General features: G+C 30.6%; 1 protein-coding gene across 1 annotated transcript in view; it reads left to right on the plus strand.

The window, feature by feature from the left end:
- The window catches only part of LOC117168719 (synapsin), a 128679-nt gene that overhangs the window by 25093 nt on the left and 94283 nt on the right, over positions 1-9303 (plus strand). The window contains exons 2-3 of the mRNA XM_033354442.1: positions 1143-1271; positions 3982-4401. The gene's annotated coding sequence lies outside the window, so the exon portion shown is untranslated. The remainder of the gene's footprint in view (positions 1-1142; positions 1272-3981; positions 4402-9303) is intronic.

The following is a 9303-nucleotide window of genomic DNA, read 5'->3' on the forward strand; positions in this document are numbered from 1 at the left end:
GATTTCTTCCTAATTTTGAAATTGAAAATCGGAATCTGAGTTGAAAAAATAATGAATGTAAATTGCGAATGAAACGAATTTAGCTTCGTTACTCGAATCGAGGACAATTAAGATGAGTTTCTGATCAAATCTCACACCCCTGCTTCGTTATGTGAGCTTTGAATCGATAAGCCAATAATCATTCTGCAAAGTTAAAGCTAACTGCTGAAAGTTTGACAGATTTTACAATGTCCAACTGCATTCGCGTTTCCTGTTTCGCATCTGTGCATCCAACTTGTGTTTCCTGGGGAGAAGGAAATACCATATCGATTTTCTAAGAGCTGACTCAGGTTCTGCACCTATAATAGTTTCAGTAATTTAAGGGATGTTTTTAAAACTATGGCATTCCACAATTTACAGACAGCCAGGCCCAGGAAAAAGAGCACTCACTTTTTTCGAGAAAAAGGGAAAAGAAAAGATAATCTGTTATTAACTTTAGATATTTTATTTTTAGGGTAGAAAGTGATTTATATTTGAACAAAATTGAATTCTTTCTTCCCTTTAAATAAAGGTTAGCATGGCATAAGGGTAAGCCAATAAGGCAATAAGGCGCATTTTTTCCACTTTGGACAGTGATAAAAAATCCAATCTTCCATTAAAAAAAAAAAGTTAATTTTCTTACTAGATATTGACTTTCTCAATCCATACAGAAAAGTTTCATTGAAAAATATTATTAGGTTTCAAGAAAATAGAATGGATACTTTTTTTATTGCTCCAGGATGGTCATTAAAGTTTGAAAGTTGATACAAAATCAAATATTTAATTCAAAAATAAAAGGGAAATTAGCTTTCAAATTTTGAGGTGCTTAATCGAGACAAAAAAAAATTCATACAAAAATATTATTAGGTTTTAAGGAGATGGAAGGGGTTCTTTTTTTCAGCCCAAATTCACAGTTCGGCCCTCATTGCATCCTTACAACAACAACAAATTTTTTAAAAATGTTTTGATTTTCTGAGCCCATATTCTCATTTTTAATATTTTGGATTAGGCCCTTATGGCATGCTACCCTTTAAATAAAGACTAATTGCCCTAAATACATAGGACTGCAGGAGAATATTGGCTTTCTCAAGAGAAAACTTATCAGTTTTTCTTAATTTCTTCAGGTCTCCAGTTAAAAATTATCCTCCAAATAAACCTCAAATCCACCAGTGACATCGCAGTATTCGGGATTTATCCAGAGGATAACTTTCAACTGGAGGTCAAGACGGACGTGAAAATTCTTTATCTGTTAAGTATGGGCTTACAATATATCATCAGTAGAATCGAGACCAACATGTAACCCAAATTAATCAAAATTCTCTCAAGCACAGTAGTTTTTCCAATCCAAGCAAAAAGTGTGTAGTTCCCTTTTTTCAAAATTACCCTTTCGACATTTTTTCGGTGTAAAGTAGGCCATCCATTGTAAACTTTCCATTATTCCAATAAATAATATACGTAATCAGGGTGTCTACTTGACCGGGAAATCGGAAAAATCGAACAATGACCAGGAATTTGATTCAGAAACCGAGAATACAGTTGGTACAATAAAAAATGATAATTTTGACAATTGGGACAGGGAATTCCCGTATAAAATTATGATTTTGATTTTCAAATAGGGACAAGCTATTTTACTAAAGAATTGTAATTTTAACCTGGGAGTCAGGTTTGTTTAGTAAATAGATATAACTTTAACATTTCTGTTAAGAATTTTAATTTTTACTTCGGAAAAGGGAATTTTAGTAGAGAATTCTAATTTTTTATTTGGGATGAGAAATTCAAGTGAATAATTATTAAATTGTGGCAGTTGATTTCAATAAATAAATATAATTTTGACAACTGGCACAGGAAATTCTCGTAATTATAATTTTGACTTTGAAACAGGGAATTTTTATTTTGTGAAAGTGAATATTAGGAAAGAATTATAATTCTCGTGAAGAATGATAATTTTCACATTGGACCACGGAATTTATTTTAAAAACTATAATTTAGACTTCTTTAAGAAATTCCCTGTCCCAAATCAGAATTTTGTGAGCAAAAATGATCTGATGTTCCAACTCAGAACTATTATTCTTTATCAAAATTGCTTGTTCCAAATCATAAATCTTTCGAAAATTTTTAAAATATCTTGAAATTTTTTAAACCGTTGAAGAACTTTTGAACTCTTTTAAATTTTCAAGGGTAAAAGTAACAAATATCCAGGAAAAAACTTTAAATTTTAAATCATCCGGTAGACACTCTGGTATTAGAAAATCATTAAAAACATGTGTAACAGGATGGTCCAGAAAAACCTGAACATTTTTTTATGGCTGTCTCAAAACCCTATTTTCTCTTATTTCGTGAAAAAATAATTGTACAATTTTTCAAACATTCCAAAGAAATGTTTATCCTGATGTCTAAGACCTTTAAAATCCAAAAAGTGTCCTCTAATTCCCGTTCTTCCACTTCTTATATTTGCCCTCACATCCTCTACTTCCCATTACTATATTTTCCTTATTTCCCCTAGTCGACCTACTTTGCCTTATTTCCTCTACTTCGTTTAATTTCCCCTCACTTTATCTACTTCCCCCACCTATTTCCCTTACTTTCTCTTACTACCTCTAATTTCCCTAATTTGTCCTCACTTACCATACCTCTCCTCATTTCCTCTACTTCCCCAGATTTACCCCTCATTCCTCTCTCCTCACATCCCCTACTTCCCCACACTTCTTTTGTTTATCCTATTTACCTCCACTTCTTCTAATTTCCCTACAATTCCTCTACTTCCCGTAATTTCCCCTTACTTCCCCTACTTTTTCCCCAATTCCTATGCTTACTGTAATTTTGTCTCACTTACTCTACTTCCCCTAATTCACCCTCACTTTTCCTAATTTCCCTCATTTCCTTCTCTTATGATTTCCTTCTCTCCTCAATTTCTATATTTCCCCTTACATCCCCTACTTCCCATTACTACATTTTCCTTATTTCTACCCGCTTATTTCCCCTAGTCGACCACTTTGCCTTATTTTCTCTACTTCCTTTAATTTCCCCTCACTTTATCTACTTCGCCAACCTATTTCACCTACTTTCCCTTACTCTCTCTACTTGCCCTAATTTGCCCTCACTTAACATACCTCTTCTCATTTCCTCTTCTTTCCTTGAATTACTCCTCACTCCTCTCTCCTCATTTCCCCTACTTCCCCACACTTCTTTTAATTCCCCTACCTACCTTCACTTCTTATAATTTCTCTATACTTCCTTTACTTCTCCTAATTTTCCCTCACTTCCCCTACTTTCCCCCTACATCCTCTGCTTGCCGGAATTTTTTCTCACTTATTCTACTTCCCCTAATTCCCTCTCACCTTTCCTAATTTCCCTCACTTCCTTTTTTACGCTAATTTGCTCTTACATCTTCTACTCCTCCTCAATTTCTATATTTTCCTTCAATTTCCCTACTTCGCCTTGCTTCCTCTACTTGCCCTACTGTCCCTCACTTCCTCTACCTTTCCTTATCCCCCTCACTTCCCCTGCTGTCCGCTCCTCATTTTCCATACTTTCCTTCCGTAACTTTCCATCACTTCAGCTACTTTCTCACATACAAAGAAAGTGCGCCGTCCACTCGAGCGCAACTATAAAGACTTTTGCCCGGGGCTACGATATCCTAAAAAAGTAATTAACACTTTTTACCGTTAAAACGCCTTTGACCAAGCGTTAAGAATTTTTTTTAATGCCTAAAAAAATACCAAAAAAAATGTACACAAAATTAATGAAACTAGAGGGATGGAAGAGCCAAAAAACAAATATTTGATTTTTGTGGGCCACCCTAAAGTGTAATCATTAAAAATTAAAAATTATTTATCCTCGATCCTTATGAGGTTCAAATAAGATTTAAAACAATGAACATAGAAATCTTAATTGAATCGAATAAAGTTGATGTATTATTATGTATAAGTTATAAGAGGTTCTAATTGAGTTACTCTGTTTCAGATTCCAACTTGGACTATTTATTTTCTCCTTTCTTATCTCTCTTAGTTTAACCCTATGATTTAAAGTTACTTTTATTTCAAGCCAGTTTCAAATCAATTTTCCGCCAAACTCGAAAATAAAAACGACTGACTAGACGTAACTGGAACGAAGTACGACTGACGATAGACGATCATTTTTCTTGACTGGGATATATATTTCGTCGCGAAAGCGATAAAGAAACTGAAATTGAAACTGGAAACGGAACCGGAACAGCAATCGCTGAGGGTCGTTCGTTGAAGAGGTCGGATAAAAAAGAACCGTCAAAATTACCGGCCGCGGCGGTTGCGCCAAGTATTGTGGTCCTTCTCAGTCACCCGGCAACATTTCATTCTCCAGCTTCCGCCAGTCGTTTACTACCAATGTTAACTACCTGAAACGAAGGTGAGTGCACCAGCGAACTGTTCGAGCGGAGCTCATATTTCACTCAGAAAACAATCTAGTTTCTAGTTTAATGCCAGCAAAAAATTATAGGACTGTGGAATTTCTATAGCTTTCAAGGGAAATGGAGTTGTTGCATATTTTTAGATATATTTTCTTCCTAGCGAAGATAAAAGAGCACTACCATTAAATATATTTACTTGCAGAAAATTTGTTTTCAATCAGTTTAAATATTTTTGTTTAATGTTCAATAAGTATACTTTTAAATTTTTTGCGGGAAGATGAAGCATTCTGACTGGGCCAGACTCGCTATCAGAACCGTAGAGGGAATTACGTCAGAACGCGGATATCTCTGGCATACGCAGGCGTTGAGGGCGTTGCCTATTTCTATAGCCAATGAGAAGTTGGCGGGCACTTTTAAATATCGAAATACATACTTCATTATTTTTAAGCAAAATTAAAATAAGAAAAATAAAATGATAAAGCTTGATGAAAGAAAAATATTTTATAACGCCAATATGCAAAAGTACTTGATATTGATTCTTTTTGTTACTATTCAAATCTAAAGATACTGATTTTTATATCTCGTAACCAATCTTTTAGCACTGGAAAGTCTTTCCTGCAGTTTTTCTTAAACCAAAAAACGAATTTTTGTGTTCTTGTAATTAATCTTAACTGTTTATACATAATCTTTTATCAGATTGTGGCGCAGACAATCTTTGATAAAAGATTTTTATTTTAGATTTCATTTTATAACAATGATGTGTGATTATTAAAACCCTGATCCGCTGGAGGATTTAGCATTTTGCTAAAACCGGGATTTTTAAAATGTGACGATACGAATGTGCCAAAATTTGACATGTGGATTTTCACAAACAGCAGCATGGAACTCTTAGTAAAAAATTTACTATGTGTTGACGATGGCCATGTGGTGGCGCCAGCTATGCAGTTGGCCTATCAACGTTGAAAACGGGAACATCTTTGTACTTTAGAATATAAAAAAATGATATCTTAATATATTTTCACGTTTAAAAAAATGAACTGAAATTATACGTTCTACACAATTTTCATGAATTTTAATTAATTCATTTTAGAATGTGCTTTTCGGCATAACTATATTCGCGAAAATTAGCTTAAGATTTATACTTGTTTTCAAATGTTAAACATGAACTGAAGGGTCTTATTCTAAAAAAAATGTAACATAGGAACTAAGTTTCCAAAATAATTTGTAACTTGTGATTTTATCCATTTTACATTGATTTATTCTCGCCCATCAAGACATTTAGATTTTTAATTATTGATCAGAATTATTCTATTCGAATTCACAGAAAAAGGGATCAATAAATGTTAATTTTCATTAAAAATTATTGAATTATATTTTTTAAATAATGATTTACTGAAAATATAATTTGTACAGTTTTTGATTACTGTAATGTAATAGAATAAAGCTTTTTTGATGGTGAAATTTAGTAAATTTTAATAATTTGATAGTAACTTTTTAAAATTTTGTAATTTTCTAATTTTCCTATTACATGGACAATAAGATTTTAGAGATTTTGGGAAAGTTCAAAATTATTCAGATTTTATTTTGCATGGTTAATTTTAATTTTTGAAGATTTCAAATATGTCGTGAAAGAATCTGAAATATTTTTAAACAATTTTTTTGGCCTAAAATTTTTTTGGTTTGTAGAAGTTTTAGTAGTTTTGAAAATAATCAAAAATAATTAAAATGTTGTGAAGATTCAAAAAAAAATTTAACATAATGTACATTTTTGAAGATTTTGAACAAAGAATTAGAATCTTTACAAGAAATTTTAAAGCTTTTAAGAGAACAATAAAATAGTCTCAAAATTCCTGGTTAAATTTCATTTGATTTCTTTATTTTCAAAAACAGAATTCTAGAAAAAAAATAAATCTGAATTAGGGAATTACAAAAAATTCCATTATTTCATGTTTTTTTAAAAGAGCATTATTGAAGATTTTGAAAAAAGAAGCTCAATTAAAATTACGAAAGCTTTTAGGATAATGAAAAAAATTTCTTTACATTCCCTGATAATAGTTTAATGATTTTTTAGTTTGAAAAAAATATCTTTAGGATTATATTCTAAAGATTTCAAAGTATTTCAGAACATTTTTAAAAAAGAATCTGAATTATTTTTAGGCAGATTTTTTTATCTTTAAAAAATATTAAGACAAATTCAAACAATTTTAAAAGACTTTTTAGAAGGTTGAGAAGTCTTGAAAAGATTCCATAAAAATTGTTAATTTGAAATAAACAAAAATTTTAAGAATAATGTAATTTTTTTACAATTTTGTAATGCATAAGCTTTTTATGAATTTGGACATTTTTCGAGAAAATCAAACAATTTTATCTAGATTTTTAGGAAAATTAAGTTGGTTCGGATATTTTAGGACTATTTTTTTTATTTTGCAGAATTTAAAAAAATTCTAGTTCACAAAATTTTCAAATTCAAAAAAAGGAAATAAAATTTGCTTTTCAGCATGAATATTTTCATACATTTTAGCTAAAGATTTAAGACGAAACGAAAATTATTATCATACTTGTTTTCAAATTAAACTTGAACTAAAGTTATTGCAGACTAAAAAATAAACGTTGATAAAAATGATGTATAAAATCGAAGAAAATATTGTATTGTTAACTATAACAATTTTGGAAAAGAACTCGATGTGAACTTTTGAAATAAACATTTCTCTATTTTCATTGTTTATTGAACAATTGTTGTTAGGGTTTAATGTTTTTCACTCTTACTTTAGGTAAAAATTGCAACTATTATCCAATCCTAATGCTGTAGGGCTTTTTTTATTCCTTAAAAGATATTCTGTTAATCTCATTGGTACGTTTTGTTTTTAACATTTATTTAGAGATTATAAAATCATTATTTTTGTAAAAAATAGGTTTTCATGAATAAAATTTTTTTATTAAAAATCTGCCAAGGAGATTCGCAGAGAATCTTTTAAGGAATAAAATAAGCGATACAACATTAGAAGTAAATAAGAATTGCAACTTTTACCTACGGAGAAAAAGAAAAACATTAGACTCTAAATTGTTATTGTCAAACAAAGAAAACCCAACATATTATTTTTAAAAGTTCACCTCGAGTTCTTTTCAAAAATAAGTTATAATGAACATTAGCGTATTTTCTTCATTTTCTAAATCATTTTTAACAAGATTTTTTTTTTAACATGAAATAATATATGTTAATAATAAATAATAATAAATGAGGAAGCACATTGCGTTCGTTAAAAGGCATAATTTGTCTACTAAAAAATTTGAAAATCAAAAATGAATTTAAATGAATAAATAAAATAAATATTATATTATATATATATTATATAATATTTTCAAAAATATTATAAAATGTATACTACTTTCTGTTCGGATATTTAAAAATTACCGAAATAATGGTATGTCTAATTAAATTGCGCATGAATAATGATTTATTGTGGTTAGTAGAAATGCATTGGAATTTACGTCTAGGATCAGTAAATTTTATGATTTTCGCTAATTGTTTTTTATTTAAAAGATTATATTAAATCTTAAAAATTATTATCTTTTACCCAGAACTATCAGAAAATTATTTTTATTTGAAAAACATTTTTTTAAGAATTTCGCTATGCATTATTAGATTTCTAGGCCAACTGCATAGCTGGCGCCACCACACGGCGACCGTCAACTCTCATGACAAATATTTTCCCCAGGCCTTCAGAAAAGTGGCATGGAGCTGGCCATACATTTTTGTGCCAGTTGTTAGCTGGGTACTACATTAGTTAATGGAGCCATTGCATACCATTATTCTGATTGGCTTCGCTCTTTGCAGGATGTTGCTTTTCAAGATCACAAAATTTTTTTTGAATAAGGTTTTCGATACTTTAAAAAAAAAAGTTTCTCTGATATATGGCAATATTAAAGAAATACATTATCTAACATTCAAGCATCACCCCCATTATTGACTAGTTTTTCAATCTGAATTTTTTTTTCATTTTACACTAATTGAAGCCTCGGCAGAAATAATATGAGAATAACACAAGTTTTGTGCCTCTTTTCATCAGGGTGTCCAAATCTAATTTTCTATTTCTTTAACAAGAGGAGGAATTCTGGTCAAAAATTCAATTACTTAGTTGCAGGTTGAATTACTTTGTTGAAAAATTATTTTTTATTGTTGTTAAACATTCATGTCTTTGCTTGAAAATTGAACTATTTGATTGAAAAATCGTTTTCTTTTTGGTTGAGAATTAATTTTCTGTACTGAAAATGTAACTAATACATTTTTGTTGGCAATTTTTCCATTTTGGGTATGCAAGGATCTTGCAATTAACGAAACTTATATTTCATGCAAAAATTTGCTGATGATTGTTTTCTGGGGATTTTGAATCTTCGCATAAATTAAAAAGTTCTCAGTGTCGCTTTTCTTTTATACATGTGCATACCTTTCTAATACATTTTCCTAAGTGAAAAAATGATATGAGACTTGCGTGATAGATACGAGGGTAGTTCAATAAGTCCTTAGAATGAAGTATAAAAACAATTTTTTTTGGGTAAATTTTTATTTATTTTTCAACATAATCTCCTTGGAGCTCTATACACTTGGTCATTCGCTTTTCAAGTTTTTTTAATCCTTCAGAAAAGTGCGTTTTCGGAAGTTCCTCAAAATAAGCACTTACAGAGGCAATGACGTCTTCGTTGTCTGGAAATCTCTGTCCACCGAGCCATTTTTTCAATTTTGGAAATAAGAAAAAGTAACTGGGGGCTAAATCTGGTGAATACGGTGGGTGTTCGACCTCTTCGAATTTTAGTTCTTCAATTTTAGCCATTGAAACGAAGCATCTGTGAACTCGGGCGTTGTCGTGATGAAAGAGAATTTTTTTCTCGCCAAATGTGGTCGT

This window comes from Belonocnema kinseyi, chromosome 3, assembly GCF_010883055.1.
Source record: "Belonocnema kinseyi isolate 2016_QV_RU_SX_M_011 chromosome 3, B_treatae_v1, whole genome shotgun sequence".
Classification (NCBI taxonomy): Eukaryota; Metazoa; Arthropoda; class Insecta; order Hymenoptera; family Cynipidae; genus Belonocnema; species Belonocnema kinseyi.